The sequence below is a fragment of the Haliotis asinina genome, chromosome 2 (assembly GCF_037392515.1).
Source record: "Haliotis asinina isolate JCU_RB_2024 chromosome 2, JCU_Hal_asi_v2, whole genome shotgun sequence".
Taxonomy (NCBI): Eukaryota; Metazoa; Mollusca; class Gastropoda; order Lepetellida; family Haliotidae; genus Haliotis; species Haliotis asinina.
In genome coordinates this window covers 62970594-62988166 of record NC_090281.1, presented here as the reverse complement: position 1 = coordinate 62988166, position 17573 = coordinate 62970594, and the positions used below count along the sequence as shown (strand labels likewise).

The window sequence follows — 17573 nt, the reverse complement described above, 5'->3', positions numbered from 1 at the left end:
CCACCTACCCCAATCCCTCCCCTGAACCCGCCTATGAAATAAAACCCCAGGAAACAGGACTATAGTTTGGTCTTCAAGCTCACAAATCGATCAAATGCAGTCGTCTGATTTACAGTTCTTGCCAGGTAATGGCTACCTGAACACTCCCACGACAACGTCACAGTGATACACACAGAACGGAGTAAACAACTCGTCTGAAAATAGACCAGTAACCCTATAGCTTAACTCAGATTCGACATTGAGGTAGGACCATGTCTTGACTGCTGAACCCAACCACGGCTCTCGACAACCAGTCGACTGACGTATGCCATTAATTTCTCCAAAGCATAGTGCTCCTTGAGTCACTCCTCTACCTTGAATGTACACTGGTAGTGCCCAGTCAGCTGTCCAGATGCTGTCGTGTGTTCGAGGACTGCTGATCTAGGGCGTCACGCTCTGTGCATTCCGCAGCACAGACAAGTCGGGTGCCCTGGACGATGTATACACCTGCACACTTAACTAGGTCAATGACGGCCATGTTGAACGGTGTCATGATGATTTCCTATAATGGTGGATGTGTCATTATTCCTTTAATCGCTGCCTGTGAGTACATCTAACAAAATTCTAACGTGTTCGTGTGTATGTTCAGGACATAGATGTGGATTTCGACCTCGGTAACGCAAATCAACCATGCGTAAATGTTCATCGTTTTCGGGAATGATACTGTAGCCGGTATCCCCTGCTTGAAATATTTATTATATTATGTTAATCACTCACTCAGTAGCACTACACGCAGGTATATACTACCGCCCTTTGTCCAATTTTCTGTTGATTCTCCAGTTTGTAAATTTTAAACATGTATTCATCATCAGATGTTTCCTCTACGGCATACGCGCAGGAAATGTGTTACACCAAAGCGTCTGATGGAACATACAGGAAGAGATATTGCGAATTCAATTGTTGTGGTATAACATCCTCATACTGCTGCAGCGAACCAGGGTAAGGACACGTTGGTTTGTAGTCGTATTTCATTGCCGAGACCCCATTCCTATGTTTTGATTAGTCACACAATGTTTGTTTTATGCCGGCTGCCAAACAGTGACTCAGGTGTAGAGTTACTTCCCTTGGGTGTGAAACAGAACGTGGCTCATCGGTAAATCTTGAGCTTTCATGGGACGATACGATACACGATTTGTGAGTTTAAATATTGGACCTACACTATAAAATGAAATAAATATATAAGAGGCATAAGGTAGTATTTTTGGAAAAATAAGGCTAAATGTACTGAAATTAACATTCAAGGTCACCACCGAAAATAGCAAAGAACAGTTGTCGACAGATAGCTTTTCTTTTGAAATTGCCGTGAAACAGTTTAGTTGTAGTTAAGCCTTATCAATGCGACCTGATCTGCATACCGGTATATGTATCGTAACGTGACTTTGCTGCATCGCTACACCATATGCCGTCGTTAAGTGCGATAAATGACTGCGATAATTGACTAACGCTTGTTAGCTCCAATGAAGCTCCGATCATGTATGGTTGGAATCGAACTCTGGTGTCTGCCATGAAAGTGCTCGTAGATCCAGTGGATAATGTTTTCGCTCCTCTTGTCGGTTGCGCGGTTTTCAATTCTCCACAAGGGAAAGAAAACTTAAACCCATTTCAGGTGTCTCCCGCAGTGATATTGTTAAATGCGGCATAAAATTATACTCATTTACTGTCACAGGTTTTACTTTTCCATCTAATTTAGTATCTTTGACGATAGTACACTACTGCATGTGCTGTTCAGAAATACATGTATTTGGTAACACAACATAAGAAGGAGCTCCAAGGGTGACAATTAATCGGAATAGTGAACATGATGTATGTAATGGCATAAAGCTGTCTGTATGTCACTGATAACGTCTTGGTCTCCTTTTCAGCACGGCAGATACTGGACTTATTGTTGGACTCGTGGTGGGGATTTTGGTCGTGGTTGCCGTGGTCGTGGGTGTTGTGTTATTTTGTGTCTACCGACGTCGTAAAGCACGAAGACAAAATGAAAAAGTGTCCACACACAGCCACGAAGACGATATCTCAACAGGTAGTTATCACGACATTGCGCTAGGGCTTTCTTTCTCCTTGAATGCGGTGGTGTGTAGACCTGTAAGTGAGCATAGCGCTCAGGTCGCAAATAAGTTGAAAAAGCAACGTTGGGTGAGGACAGTCCTTGGATGGGTGACTGTGTTTGGCAGCTTTAGGGTTTCTAGGACGTCTGTCCTACCCCACAACGAAGCGCGTGTGATACATGTGGTCTCACCTTAGGCAAGTGAGTTTGTTGAAAATTGCCTCAATTCACCCTGCAGAAATGGGTACCCGGTGGGATAAGTCATGTGACTACAACCTCGCGGCTTACCGGCAGCTTGGGTTTTCCGGGGTAATAATTGCCTGGGCCATGAGCATGTTGTCGGTGTGGGTTTTGATCGACTTACTGAAAAAGTCTCAGTCAGTAATATTCCAGGTGTTCAACGGCTGTCTGTAAATACCGAAGTCATGACTACAGGCCTGGATGGTTGATCTAGTGAACGTCGGCCAATGATGTGCCCCTGATGCTAGACAACCGACACCGTACCTATACTGACCTGGGCCTCATTTCACAAAACTCTCGTAAGGCTAAGGTCTCGTAACTTTTCTCGTAGCATTTGTACCTGGCATACTGTAACATAGGAGGTGCAAAGGCTACGAGAAAAGTTACGAGACCTTAGCCTTACGAGAGTTTTGTGAAACGGGACCCTGGAATCTAAACTTCAGATATCGTGATAGTACCAATTCAACCTGACAGTTGCTCGTATTGTTACAGCAAGAAATATATGTCGTACCTGTGGATATCTGACGCACATTCTTACCCAGCCACATAACATTATAACAGCTTGATACTTTGATAAACCCTTGTTGCTAAATGAAGACCGGCTTCAACGTCAACGCACTAAAAACGTTAAATACCTCAACGTCAACGTAAGATATTGAAGACAACCAGATGGATGGTTTATCAGTTTATATGTATATAAATGTATGTATAACGTTAACATGACGCACTCCTTTTGGAATTCTCGGCGACTATGCATTGCAAATGTACGCATTATTGTCGTGTTTGTGATCTATGAGCATATTAACACCAACGCCCCCTCCCCCCCCCCCCCCCCCCCCTTCACAAACACCAGCTTTTCCAGTCCAGTCCAGGCAGTTAAAACGTGATTTGTTCCATGAAGCAATACTATCTAACACATATAATACCAAGTTGTATTAATGGTATTTCCAAAATGTCTGTAAAGCTATTGCACAGAATTTATTATGCACGATATTGATATGCTGCCCGCCTTCTGTACAAATGTGTTAATGAAAAGGATGTCAATTGGACAGCCCTTGGGAGTGTGAATGTTTACAGTTCAAAGTATAATATTTATATCAAACTCGAACTTTGATTTTTTTACAGTTTATGATGTAAGTATTATTTCCCAAAAGTACTGTTTTAGGTGATAAATAAATAAATAAATAAATATAGGTATAGATTAGGACTAGATTAGTATTATTTTCCGAAAATCAATGTTTTTATCTTGCCTGCAACACGGTCGGTGAAATAATTGTATGTAAGTAAGTGGTCTAGTTTTACGCCGCACTTAGCTATATTCCAGATGTATGACGGTGGTCTGTAAATAATCAAGTCTGGACTAGACAATCCAGTGATCAACAACACGAGCATCGAACTACGCAACTGGGATACGATGACAAGTGTCAACCAAGTCAGTGAGCCTGACCACCCGATCCCGTTAGTAGCCAAGCGGGTCAGTGAAGATCAATTCTAGCCCGGATCTTCACGGGTGAATATAATATACGTTATTTACATTGTAAGTGTAATAACGCCTGTTTAATATGCTCAGTTTCAGACGAAGACAGCTATCCAGATAAAGGTTACAGATCCCCGCCGCCACCAGACCCGTATTACCTGCCACCAGTAGAGATGAAACCTCTCCCCTCTCCTCCTCATCAGTTCCATTCATCCACTCACAGACCCCCTTCCACGTCTTCTGCATCACGGTCTACCACAGTTACGGGTTCATCCACTCACAGACCCTCTTCCACGTCTTCTGCAACACGGTCTACCACAGTTACGGATATATGATAAATAGGTATTGTTCTCACACAAACATGTACCGTAACAAGTGTTATGGTGAGGTACAGGCTTTGGGTTACCATGATAGAAAGCTTTTTACTATGACATAAAACGCTAACCCACTTCAATCACGACATGTTTTGCTTCAGATAAGTAGTAAATAAGTAGCAGTGTGTAATATTTCATCAACCTTAGCATGTCAGTATATCATGTCAGTAAGTGTATCAACTTAAACAAATATATATACATTTACAGCCGAGTAGAGTCCTGTAAAATGACACACAAGCTATGATACAATGTGTCATATGTGTCATATTTGATTGTTTTTATGAAGTGAAAACAAAAGGTATTTTCAATAAAACTGCTCACAGTGGCTCATGGTGCAGGCATCATGTGTATTCGGCATATATCATTTCATCATGCGTATCATATATGTAATTCCAGTGAGTGTGTTTTACTACCTATATATTTTTAGTCTGAAAGTATGTACAACTACATCACCATTTCCCAATGAATTTTATCCACAAATCTCCGAATGAGGAAGTACATGTTCATCATCACGACTTCACATTCATCTTTGTTTTCCACCCTGTGAATACAACATTATATAGTATTACACCATTACCACAAGTATATCTATAGTCACTATAGCCTATCATGATAACTATCAACAATTAAGTTAGAGTTGATTAAAATGTTTACATTTTTGATATATGTATAGGTTTGTGCTGAGAAATACATATTGGGACATGTGGACAAACACATTCCTTTTACGAAGACCATGAACGTGTTAAGATGTTGTTATGTTGTAATTTAAGTTCATATCTACATTGATGTAGTTACTTGTAAAGCTTTAAAAATAGTGGCAGTTCTTTTAACCCTCTGAATATATACAACTGAAAGTGCCCTGCGTCAGTGATCACCAGCGTTATCAAGAGAAAGCCGCAAAGACATGGCCAAGTGAGTGAGTGAGTGAGTGGGTGGGTTGTAGGGTGGGCGAGTGAGTGAGTGAGTGAGTGAGTGAGGGTTTTGCAATACTCAAGCACTATCACTGAGGGGGACACCAGGAACTGGAATCACACATTGTACAAACGTGGGGACCAATGTCTTTGGTCTGACGAGTGAACCACTAAACCTCTCCACCGCCCCATCTGTGTGTCGGTCATCAGACAACTTACTTCGATCTCTGTAACATTGTATGTTATATTGTTATAACACTCATTGTTAATGATTGTTCCGTTCCTGTATACTCATCCATTTGTATTTGCATATGAAATATGCCATGTTTTTGTTGGTGATATATTTTCAAGCAATCAATTGCAGGCAACGATTGTGTTCCCGGAGTGTATAAAATGTACAAAGTAAAGTATCTTTCAAATCCTCCTTTTTTTGTTTGTTTGTTCTACACTCGTCATGACAGAAATGTTTCAGTTTAAAATGAGTCTTGTAACTGACCTCAAAGATGATGGGCCATTGCCGTATGCTGGTCTGATACAGAAAGATTCAGTGATTGGAAACTTCCAGATGCGTTCTCAAAATGCAGTTTAGTCCAGGATTTGTGCCTAGAACAGTTTAGACACGTTGATGTGTCGAAGTGTTATATATCTAGGAAGAAAGTATAGATTCTCATCGTAATATTCTGTCTACTGATGTTACATCAGATAAAAGCATGAAAAACTAGAATGACATTAGTAGCTAACCAAACGGACCATCTACGTATAATAGTTGCAAGTCCCTGGGGATCACACATATTTTGCACATAATGTGTCTTTCCCATTCTTACGAGGCACCCATTCACAACTGGGTGGACTGGGGCACATAGTCACAGTACTTTGTCCAAGTTTACTGCATGTTACTATATCCGCAACTAGGTGTTTGCGCGTATTCACGTGGCCACCATCTGGTCATGTACCTGTTATAGTGCAAATATTTCACGCATAATAACTATAATATTTAAAATGTATAAGAATTCACAAATATACCTATATTGCAATGTTTCGTTCTTACAAACGAAGTAACCCACTCAGGTTGTAAAATACATGCCGCCAGACATAGACTTACTGTAGACAATAGATGGCTGTTTGCACTGGGGTTACCGGCTCCATGTCACTTCCTGATTGACAAGCTGACCACTTAATTATAATCCCACAAACAAGTCGGCGGTCAATCTGAGATGCTTCTGGCTAAATGAAACGGTAGCCTTTGTGTTTTTATTACCACCGTCCGGTTTCAGTCAGACATACATTAGGCAATTTATGAGAATATTGTGTCAACCAGGAACAACCCATGAAATAACAAAGGGATAATGGTGACAACAATTTACAACTGCTACGCGTTCCTCCGATATATAAGCAGGTGCAGTTTGACTGTCAAGTCACTCTGCATCTGAATAAACCTTGGAACGCTAGCAACTCTGATGTCATCATTATCCTGAATTCAGAGGGGTACACAAAGTACGCAGTCTAGACTACCAGTTGTCCGACTTTCATTTTTGTGGAAGTCGCGGTGGCTGAGCGGGCTAGGCGGCTGACTTTGTGTGCTGGCGATTAGGTGCCTGACTCTGAGGGTGCGGGTTCGAATCCCGGATGGGACTCAACCGAAAAAAGTACTAGAATTTGTACTTTACTAAGAAAGTGAAATCCCAAATATGACATATGTTGCATTTGACCACTTTCTAAATGGCATCGTGTAATCATACATTAGGCAATTTATGAGAATATTGTGTCAACCAGGAACAACCCATGAAATAACAAAGGGATAATGGTGACAACAATTTACAACTGCTACGCGTTCCTCCGATATATAAGCAGGTGCAGTTTGACTGTCAAGTCACTCTGCATCTGAATAAACCTTGGAACGCTAGCAACTCTGATGTCATCATTATCCTGAATTCATCTGTTTTACTTTAAGGTAAGACATTTTTCATGGTTGTTTCTATGTTCCTTTTATTACATGTTGAAAGTGTTTTGTGATTACTGTTTTAGATATCGGTAACTTCAAATCATATATATTATTTTAGATGTTCGGCTAATAGACTTACGTTCATTGGTTTAGTTATCGTTCAAATATATTGTGAAATTGTTAAAATGTTTGGGAAGGTTTGAAACCCAAGAAACATGTGTACACTTACACGTAAGTGAAACTATTATGTTTGTTGTATAGCGCTTGTATTGCAATGGGTACGGTGGTGCGTAAAGGCACTACCGTAAAACATCTACAGTACGTATAATAGTTAAATTATTTTAAACTGAGGTTACCAATAGAAATCTAATGTGTTATCGTATGTTTGTGTATTGTATGTGCCTTTCTGTAAACTTTAAAACATGTTCCAGCAAGGTATTACACAAACGTATATTGTCCAACTTACGTTGATGCTTTGATAAGTATAATGTTATGTATATGAGTACAAATGTTCATATCAGTTATTTGTAATAACGTACGTCATCGTGCGTTCATATACATATGTATATTTAAATATATATCACTGAATTGTAATACCATATTTATTTAATGTTCAAAACGTTGATGTTCTGCTAAGCTTAATAGTTATGATTTTGAATATTATATGTTCAAGCCAATTGTAATATTGTACTATTGTTATCATATCTCATATATTGATTTGAACTGAAATGTTTATGCACTCTGCATCTGAATAAACCTTGGAACGCTAGCAACTCTGATGTCATCATTATCCTGAATTCATCTGTTTTACTTTAAGGCGAAAAATACCGTGAGACAGCACGTGCTCAGCTAGTGGAGAATCAAAAGATCCCAACCTTCAAATGCGTGGCCAAAACAGAGGAGCTACACCAACAGTGTTTCCCTACGGCCGGCGGACTACCCGTTCAAGCTCAGAAGGTGAAGACTCTACCGCATCAATTCCCCCAACGAATAATATCAGCAGTGAATCTCAGGATATTCAAGTTACTCCAAGTGAACCAGTCATCTTAACACAAACAATGCCAAACCTCCCAATACGTCTGGCAAAGTTCTCTGGTGCCTCTGGAGAAAGTTTTAAAGTATGGGTGCAGAGACTAAAAGCTACAATTAAGGCGCACAAACTGGATGAGCTCAGTCAAAAGCTACTTCTCCACATTTGGATGGCGAAGCAAAAGTGTATTTTGACTCACTCTCAGAGGACTTTGAGGAAACCTCTCTAGAGAAGTTTCTGTCATTGCTGGACAACAGATTTTCCCCATCAAAATATTTTGACACTTCTATCCTGGACGTACACCAAAGAAAGTTGGAGACAGTGGACCAATACCTCGACAGGGTACAAAACGCATTCTGGGAGTCAGCATCCAGAAGGATATCATTGTATCTTATGTCACCAAGGGCTTGCACCCTGCATACCATCTCTGGGTCAGAGGTAAGGATCCTCAGTCATTGGATGAGATTAGACAACATGCCAAGTTCGTTGAACAGCACCACACCATAACTCCACCAGGAGCGTCCAAAGAAGAAGTTGACCTGATAGTCGTTTCAGCATTGGCAGCATACACCCAGGCACAGCAGATGAATCTTGGACAATCGCCATATCAGTGGCCGAACAACAATTACCAGATGGACCAACTGCCATATCATGGGCAAAATGGCTACAACCAGTCATGGACACATCATCCAGTGAATAATCAATGCTCCCAGCCAGTCCAGTTTGATCATCAACAGACAACATACAAGCCCCAAGGCCATCGACAGCAACAAAACTATATACAGCATCACCACCAAAAGACCCACTTAAATAGATCAAAGGGAAATAACAACATGTCCAAGAAACAACATGGTTTGAGGGCAAGACGTGAACCTGAACGATGCCATAAATGTGGTAAGATTGAGAAATGTTATCCTCCAGAATCATGTCCCCGTTATAACTTTATTTGTGGAATATGTAACATGAAAGGCCACCATACCACTCTGTGTAAGAATAAGTCTTCCCAATAGGATAAGGTGCCTGATTCTCATCGAGGTGAGGTCAGGCAAGTTGAAGAAGTTCAGTTAGTTGCCCCAACTGACAAAAATACCATATTAGCATCCATTAACTCAGCGAAGACTAAGGCATTGGTAGATACTGGAGCATCTATATCATGTATAAAACTTAGCTATCTTCAAAAAGCAGGTTATTCACAAGAACAGTTAGGCCCCACAGATTTCGTGAATGTAACAGGAGTAGGAGGTGAAGTTCACCCAGTGTTAGGTACAATTACACTGCCTGTTAGAATAGCAAATGCCACTTTTGATCACAAATTTCATGTCTTTTCCTACCTTCACCATGCACTTATCTTAGGCTTTGATTTCATGGAAATCAACAAAGCACACATTGACATTGGTCAACGCACATTTTCACTTTGTGATAACCTCTTTTCTGTCAATCTCGTAGAAACTAACTCTGGCCTCGCTAGATCACTTAAATCTTGCAAACTTGCACCTAAACAAGAATGTGATGTTCCTGTCATCATTTCTCGAACTCAACCCAGTAGTGTTTGTTTACTTGAACCCATTGCGCAACGCTCATCTCAAATCCTGGGAGCTAAGTGCTTAGTTTTCCTTCATGGCAAGAAAACCAGGATGCGCATCTTTAACCCATCAGAAGAGGTAATCTTTATCCCAAGAAACAGAGTGCTAGCAACAGTCTCTCGTATTCAGGAAGACAACATTCACACGTTGACTGATTCCAAGCAGTCAGATGACATCCCATCTATTGATGCTGTTACTGTGGAGTCCAGTGCTAAAGACCATATTCAGTTTGATCTCAGTGATTCTGACCTTTCCGACAATGAGAAACGGCAACTGCATCAGTTCCTACAGACTCAAAGAAATGTCTTTGCCACGGACTGGAAAGAATTAGGTAAGACCAACCTTCATTATCATTCGATAGAGACAGGTAGTGCTGATCCTGTACGGATGCCCTTCTACCGACAATCTGTTCAGGTAAGACAGGAATGTGCTAAACAGGTAGAGCAAATGTTGGAAGCAGGTATTATTCAGCCAAGTGAATCACAATGGCGCTCACCAGTCGTCATGGTTAAAAAGAAAGACGGATCCTTAAGATTTGCCGTGGACTATCGAAAGGTAAATGCTATCACGAAACCGGTATACTATCCTCATCCAAGATTTGATGATGTTATTGATACAATTGGCCAAGCCCAGGCAAAACTATTTTCTGTTCTAGATTGCGCAAGTGGATTCTGGCAAATTCCATTGCATCCCAAAACCGAACACAAATCAGCATTTATAACACAAGAGGGTGTCTTTGAATTCAACCGGTTACCTTTTGGCCTAAAGAATGCACCTATGGCTTTTCAGTCAACTTTGGCTAAAGCTCTCAGAGAAATCAATTGGAAATTTGTATTGATCTACATAGATGATTTGATAATCTATTCCAAAACATTTTCAGAACACTTGCAACATCTCAAGACTGTCTTTTCTAAATTAAGGAAAGCAGGTCTCACCTTGAAGCCATCTAAACGCAAATTTGCAGCAAAAAGCGTCAATTATTTAGGACACATATTTTCAAAAGATGGTATCACTGTTGATAGTGACAAAATTGAAGCAGTCAAATCGTTCCCAGTTCCAAATTCTCAGCAAAAAGTCCGCCAATTCCTTGGATTAGCCAACTATTACCGGAAATTTGTTCCAAACTATTCTAAAGTTGCTGTTCCACTCACACGGCTGTTACAAAAAGAATCAAAATTTGAATGGACACAAGCTTGCCAGAAGGCATTTGATCATCTAAAATCAGCTTTAACTAGTGCTCCAATACTTGCCTACCCTGACTTTACAAAGCCCTTTATACTAACCACTGATGCAAGTGGTGAAGCTCTTGGTTACATTCTGGGTCAACTGAATGATGCTGGTCAAGAGCATGTCATAGCATATGGAGGTAGATCACTGCATCCGTGTGAAAGGAAATGGTCAGTTACTGAGCAAGAATGTCTTGCAATTCTTGAAGGCATCAGGACCTTCAGGCCTTACCTAGCTGACAGTAAATTTAAAATTTACACAGACCACAAAGCCCTAGCTTACATTCAGACGTGCAAGCACAATGGCACTGGTCGTATTGCACGTTGGTCTCTGATCCTCCAGGAGTATGACTTTGAAGTATTTCATCGTGCAGGTAAGTCAAATCAGAATGCTGATGCTCTCTCCAGAAGACCATATGGTGAGCAAAAGAAACCTGTAAACACTGAGGATTTTCCACACTTGGCATCAGCAGCACCTCATACTGTCACAGTTGAGGACAAATGAAAAAGGTGAGCAGTTGGAAGTGACATTTGGATACCTGGACAAAATGCCTTGCATAGCAGCAGTCCACACTCAGCCTGATCCAGTTACTCAAGAGGTAAGTAAACGTCAACGAGAGTGCCCTGATTACATCCCTATTTTCAACTATCTGGAGAAGAAAGAAGTTCCACCTGAGTACACAGAAGCCCAGATTAAAGGTTTAGTCGGACGTGCAATGGAATATGACATTGTCAATGATACACTGTATCACATCTACCACCCCAAGCACAGAGGCGCTAAACCAGGCAGACCATCTTCAATCACACAGTTGGCAGTTCCCACCCAGGACCGAAAAGAACTACTAGCTGCATACCATGACTCACAAGTCGGGGGATGTCACCTTGGAAGGGATTCCACAAGACAGGCAATTCAACAGAAATACTTCTGGCCCAACATGTACCAAGACATCGAGGAGTATATCAAGACCTGTGACATCTGCCAAAGATGCAAGCCACATCAACATAAAAGAGCAGCCCCCATGGTACCTATGCCAATTGAGGGAACATGTCAGCGTCTCCACATTGACATCCTAGGACCAATGCCCAGAACCAAGAATGACAACAGGTATATTCTTCTAGCCATTGATTCATATACAAAATGGACAGAAGCTTTCCCGATGAAAACCCTGGAAGCTACGGAGGTTGCAGGCTTGTTGGTCAAGGAGGTTTTCACAAGGTACGGTGCACCAAGATCTTTGGTCACAGACAGAGGCAGACAGTTCACCTCTAAGCTTGTCAATGCCATCTGTGAGCTGTACAAAGTCAAGCATCACTACACGTCACCATACCACCCCCAAACAAACGGAGTCTTTGAGAGACGAAACAAGGATATTGCACAAATCCTGAAGGTCTATGTCAACCCTCAACAGGACAACTGGGATGAGGTCCTACCCTTTGTCATGATGGGTACCAGAAGCTCCCCATGCCAGTCAACAGGTTATACACCTCACTATCTTCTCTTTGGGCGAGAAATGCTGTTACCCTATGACACAAACATCCTACCAAAGGAGTCTTTAAAAAAGGATGTGACAGATCGCCTAAAGGAACTTTTGGATAACCTGAAGATCACTAATAACATCGCCAGACAGAACATGGAAGCCAATCAAGAACTGTCCAAGAACAGGTATGACCAAAAAGCCAGTATACCTAAATTCATTGTTGGTGACATGGTCCTCCTTCACTCTCCAGCTGTCCAGAAAGGCCTCAGTAGTAAACTTACCAAGAAATTCATTGGGCCCTTTACAATCCAGGAAGTAGGACCAAACCACACCTACAAACTTCAAGATTGTTCAACAATGAAATTATGGAAATCTCTGGTGAATCACAATCGTCTGAAGATGTATCATCAGAGGCAGCCAGCAGATGAAATTTCGCCACCCCGCCAACATCAGGAGATCCTTCAGAATCAGCAAGCTTTGGTGCCTGACAATCAAAGCCAAACAGGGCAGCAACAGGATGGAAACCAACGTGCTCCACCCTTGTTAGACACCAGTGGTCCAAATGGTCAAGTAGATCAACGTGACCCCAGTGATTCTACAGATCAGCCAAATCAAGGTGACCAGTCCAATCAAACCTTCAACTTCACAAAGCTGTTGAAGAGAAGAAGGAAAAACAATAAAACTGAATACCTGGTTAAATGGATTGGATCACAACCAACATGGGAACCAGAAGATAACATTGATATTGAACATAGAAACACGTTCAATGCCAAGTACAATGCGAATGGTCGAAGGAAGAGAAAGAAGAAGACGTTCTTCAGTAGGGTTTAAGCAGCACATCTTTCTCACCGAGCCTTTCAACTCTCATCTTCTTACTAAAGCCTGTCTTCTTGCTGACAACTGTAATTTAGCAAATGGGATAACATAGGTCTCAACCTTAACACATAGGTGTTATATTAGTGCTAGGAGATAGAGACGGCCGCTCTACTTCACCCCAGACTTATCTCACCCCGTTCTTTTATCTTTTTCCTCAGGTAGTCTGAAGATCTGGATCTTTTTGCTTTGGCTCATGCTGCTTACTCCTTCTACACTTGCTTCTGATGATATCATTCAGTGTGTCAACTATGGTGTTATTTTCAAACCCATGTCTCAAGTTCAGTTCGCCAGTGAATATTGGCATCATACGTACCAACTTGACATCCCGTCAACATTTCATATTACATCAATCAGTGGATGCCATAATGACAATGCAACTTGTCATCTTGTTAAATTGATTCATTCACAATTGAATTCTATAAAGATGAGATGTTCAACAATGTTGAATGAAACAGTATTTCAAATTAATCAAATACTACCAGTCTCATCATTCCCAAAAGGACAAAGGTCCAAACGGGCACTGTTAGGCTTCATTGGCCAGCTTTCAAAATCATTGTTTGGCACTGCAACATCTAAGGATGTCAGTATTTTAGCTAAACATATCAACGCTTTAACCAAGCACGAATCGCTGTTAGGCAATGTGTTAACAGAACATGAACACAAACTGACCTCGATTATGGCAAATGAAGATATTCGATTTTCAAATGCTCTTAAAGGCATAAAAATCAATCATGACGCAATCAAATATGCTACAGCAAGCATAGAGGCGTCATATAACAATCTTCAAAATGCATATGTATCCTTGTCATCGGTCTTGCTTCACCAAATTGAGCAAGCTGCACTTATTGAGCATAAATTGCAGGAATTCAAGCTAGGAACTTTAGATCTGTTAAAAGGCAAACTATCACCACTCTTAATCTCCCCTGCAATCCTTAGTGAAACAATCAACCATATTCAACACCTTCTTAAAAGTAAATATAAAGGTTTCAAATTGTTACAAACTGATTTACAGTTTTATTACAATAATGCTAAGTTCTTGTATGCCAGGACAAAATCAAACAAACTATACGTAATTGTCAAATTTCCATTGGCACCATCTGATGTATCTTTCACGCTTTACAAAATCATTTCAATGTCAGTTCCTGTAAATGAGTGTATTAGCCACTCAACACAATTACTTAATTTGCAGCCCTTTCTTGCAACTTCTATTAACCAGCAATATTTCACCACTCTCAATTTGGACCAGGTTTCTCAATGTTATGGCACTGCTACCTTACACTGTCCCTTTAAACTAACCTTAGCCACCAGAACACAAACGTCCTGTGAAATGGCGCTATACCGTAACAGTAAAGCGGAGGTCAAAGCACGGTGTAATTTTAGGTTCCTCCAACAGGAACAAAAGTCACAACTAATTGAAATAACCCCCTCGAAATTACTGGTCTATAACTCTCCATTACTAACCCTCACTTGCCCTGATGGTCAACGAATCATCACAGGTTGTTCCTTTTGCATGATCGCACTGCCATGCTTATGTTCTGTCTGAACACAGAACCTTGTCTTTCCGGCTCATCTGGGAACTTGTCAAAACCTTACCCACGAGGATATCACCTACTTGCATCCCGTAAACTTAGCATTGCTACAGCACTTTTTTGAGGAATCAGCATTAGATACTATTACTGGTAATACATTATATAATGAACCAGTGCACGTCACGATTCCTGATTTTCATCTTTATACAAATCAGTTTTCAAACGTTATTGCTAATGATCATAAGGATCACCTTAGTCTTAAGCGTATGGCTAAGAGTGTTAAAAAGAATGAAGTTATCTTTCAAAGTTTGACAGACTCTCTCTTGGATGGTAAAATTAATGTAAAGTCGTCCTGGTTAGATCTAAGTTTTATCTTCCCTGTAGTTGCTGCAGTGCTATCAGCCCTAGCCGTGGCTGCAATTATTTGGATGTTCTTCAAGATCAGAGCTTTATCTGCCACTATCACCATCCTTCAAGCTACTGTTTCTGTTAAATCTACCCCCATCCCCTCATTTGAATACCACAACCCAACCCCACCGCCACCGAGCAATATCTATACGATCCTCAATGCCATGTATGAAAACGTTCCAATGATATTTGTTTTCATATCATTCGTATTAATTGTGATTATTTTATATAAATTATATACCAAGAAAGCACACCACACCTTCATTTTGCTGGAACTTACTACCGGCTCACTATGTGAAGTAGTGCCAATAATGTCCCTTTCATTGTGTCCGTCATACTGGGACATTCACCCACCTTCCATTATCAAAAACTTGTATACATCAAGTTGCCTTAGACCTACTCTCAATGTAACCTGGCCCAATTTTCAAATTACAAACAAGCTTACCCAGCAATCATTAAAGATTCCCCTTTCAGTAAGAATCTCACCATTTATGGCAAGACGTATAAACGTCATACTCTCTCAACCTTTTGCCACAAACATCCTCACCATGGTCTATATGAAGTTCTTCCTATGGACAACTAGATTATCATTACAATATAATTCTTACCATGCATTGTGTCATTATGTACGAACCTAATTATACTGGTTCAATAGAGAGGAGTATTTTTCATGTTATGTTCATATTTTGTTTTGTGAACAATATTCTCATAGATTCATTTTTCACTTTTTGCATTTGAGGACAAACGCTTCTCGTGACAGAGGGGTATTGTTATAGTGCAAATATTTCACGCATAATAACTATAATATTTAAAATGTATAAGAATTCACAAATATACCTATATTGCAATGTTTCGTTCTTACAAACGAAGTAACCCACTCAGGTTGTAAAATACATGCCGCCAGACATAGACTTACTGTAGACAATAGATGGCTGTTTGCACTGGGGTTACCGGCTCCATGTCACTTCCTGATTGACAAGCTGACCACTTAATTATAATCCCACAAACAAGTCGGCGGTCAATCTGAGATGCTTCTGGCTAAATGAAACGGTAGCCTTTGTGTTTTTATTACCACCGTCCGGTTTCAGTCAGACATACATTAGGCAATTTATGAGAATATTGTGTCAACCAGGAACAACCCATGAAATAACAAAGGGATAATGGTGACAACAATTTACAACTGCTACGCGTTCCTCCGCATCTGAATAAACCTTGGAACGCTAGCAACTCTGATGTCATCATTATCCTGAATTCATCTGTTTTACTTTAAGGTAAGACATTTTTCATGGTTGTTTCTATGTTCCTTTTATTACATGTTGAAAGTGTTTTGTGATTACTGTTTTAGATATCGGTAACTTCAAATCATATATATTATTTTAGATGTTCGGCTAATAGACTTACGTTCATTGGTTTAGTTATCGTTCAAATATATTGTGAAATTGTTAAAATGTTTGGGAAGGTTTGAAACCCAAGAAACATGTGTACACTTACACGTAAGTGAAACTATTATGTTTGTTGTATAGCGCTTGTATTGCAATGGGTACGGTGGTGCGTAAAGGCACTACCGTAAAACATCTACAGTACGTATAATAGTTAAATTATTTTAAACTGAGGTTACCAATAGAAATCTAATGTGTTATCGTATGTTTGTGTATTGTATGTGCCTTTCTGTAAACTTTAAAACATGTTCCAGCAAGGTATTACACAAACGTATATTGTCCAACTTACGTTGATGCTTTGATAAGTATAATGTTATGTATATGAGTACAAATGTTCATATCAGTTATTTGTAATAACGTACGTCATCGTGCGTTCATATACATGTACATATGTATATTTAAATATATATCACTGAATTGTAATACCATATTTATTTAATGTTCAAAACGTTGATGTTCTGCTAAGCTTAATAGTTATGATTTTGAATATTATATGTTCAAGCCAATTGTAATATTGTACTATTGTTATCATATCTCATATATTGATTTGAACTGAAATGTTTATGCACTCTGCATCTGAATAAACCTTGGAACGCTAGCAACTCTGATGTCATCATTATCCTGAATTCATCTGTTTTACTTTAAGGCGAAAAATACCGTGAGACAGCACGTGCTCATACCTAAGGATTTGTGAGTTCTTCTTAGTGCACAGGAAAGAGTCCGCAGGGAAAGATGACTCCAAGGTTGTTACCCGGTCACGGGTGGGTTCGATCCCAGCACCTGAACCTCGCTGGTTCACTAATATGGGGTATTGGACAGCTCGCCAACCACGCCACACACGTCGGTCAAGTGATATCACCTGAATTTTCATAATAACATCAATTCTGACTCATCTTTCCCAACAAAGTTCCCTTGACAGTTGCACTATATCCCTCATTATCAACATGTGAATGTCCTAGTGGTTCCCAGCAACC

At 40.3% G+C, this 17573-nt stretch overlaps 1 long non-coding RNA gene across 1 annotated transcript; it reads left to right on the top strand.

Moving 5' to 3' along the window:
* The first annotated feature begins 204 nt into the window (after positions 1–204).
* Positions 205–5509, top strand: LOC137274108 (uncharacterized). The gene is made up of 4 exons (XR_010956170.1): positions 205–582; positions 852–978; positions 1902–2062; positions 3897–5509. It is a non-coding gene; the product is annotated as an uncharacterized lncRNA (long non-coding RNA).
* The last annotated feature ends 12064 nt before the right edge of the window (positions 5510–17573 follow it).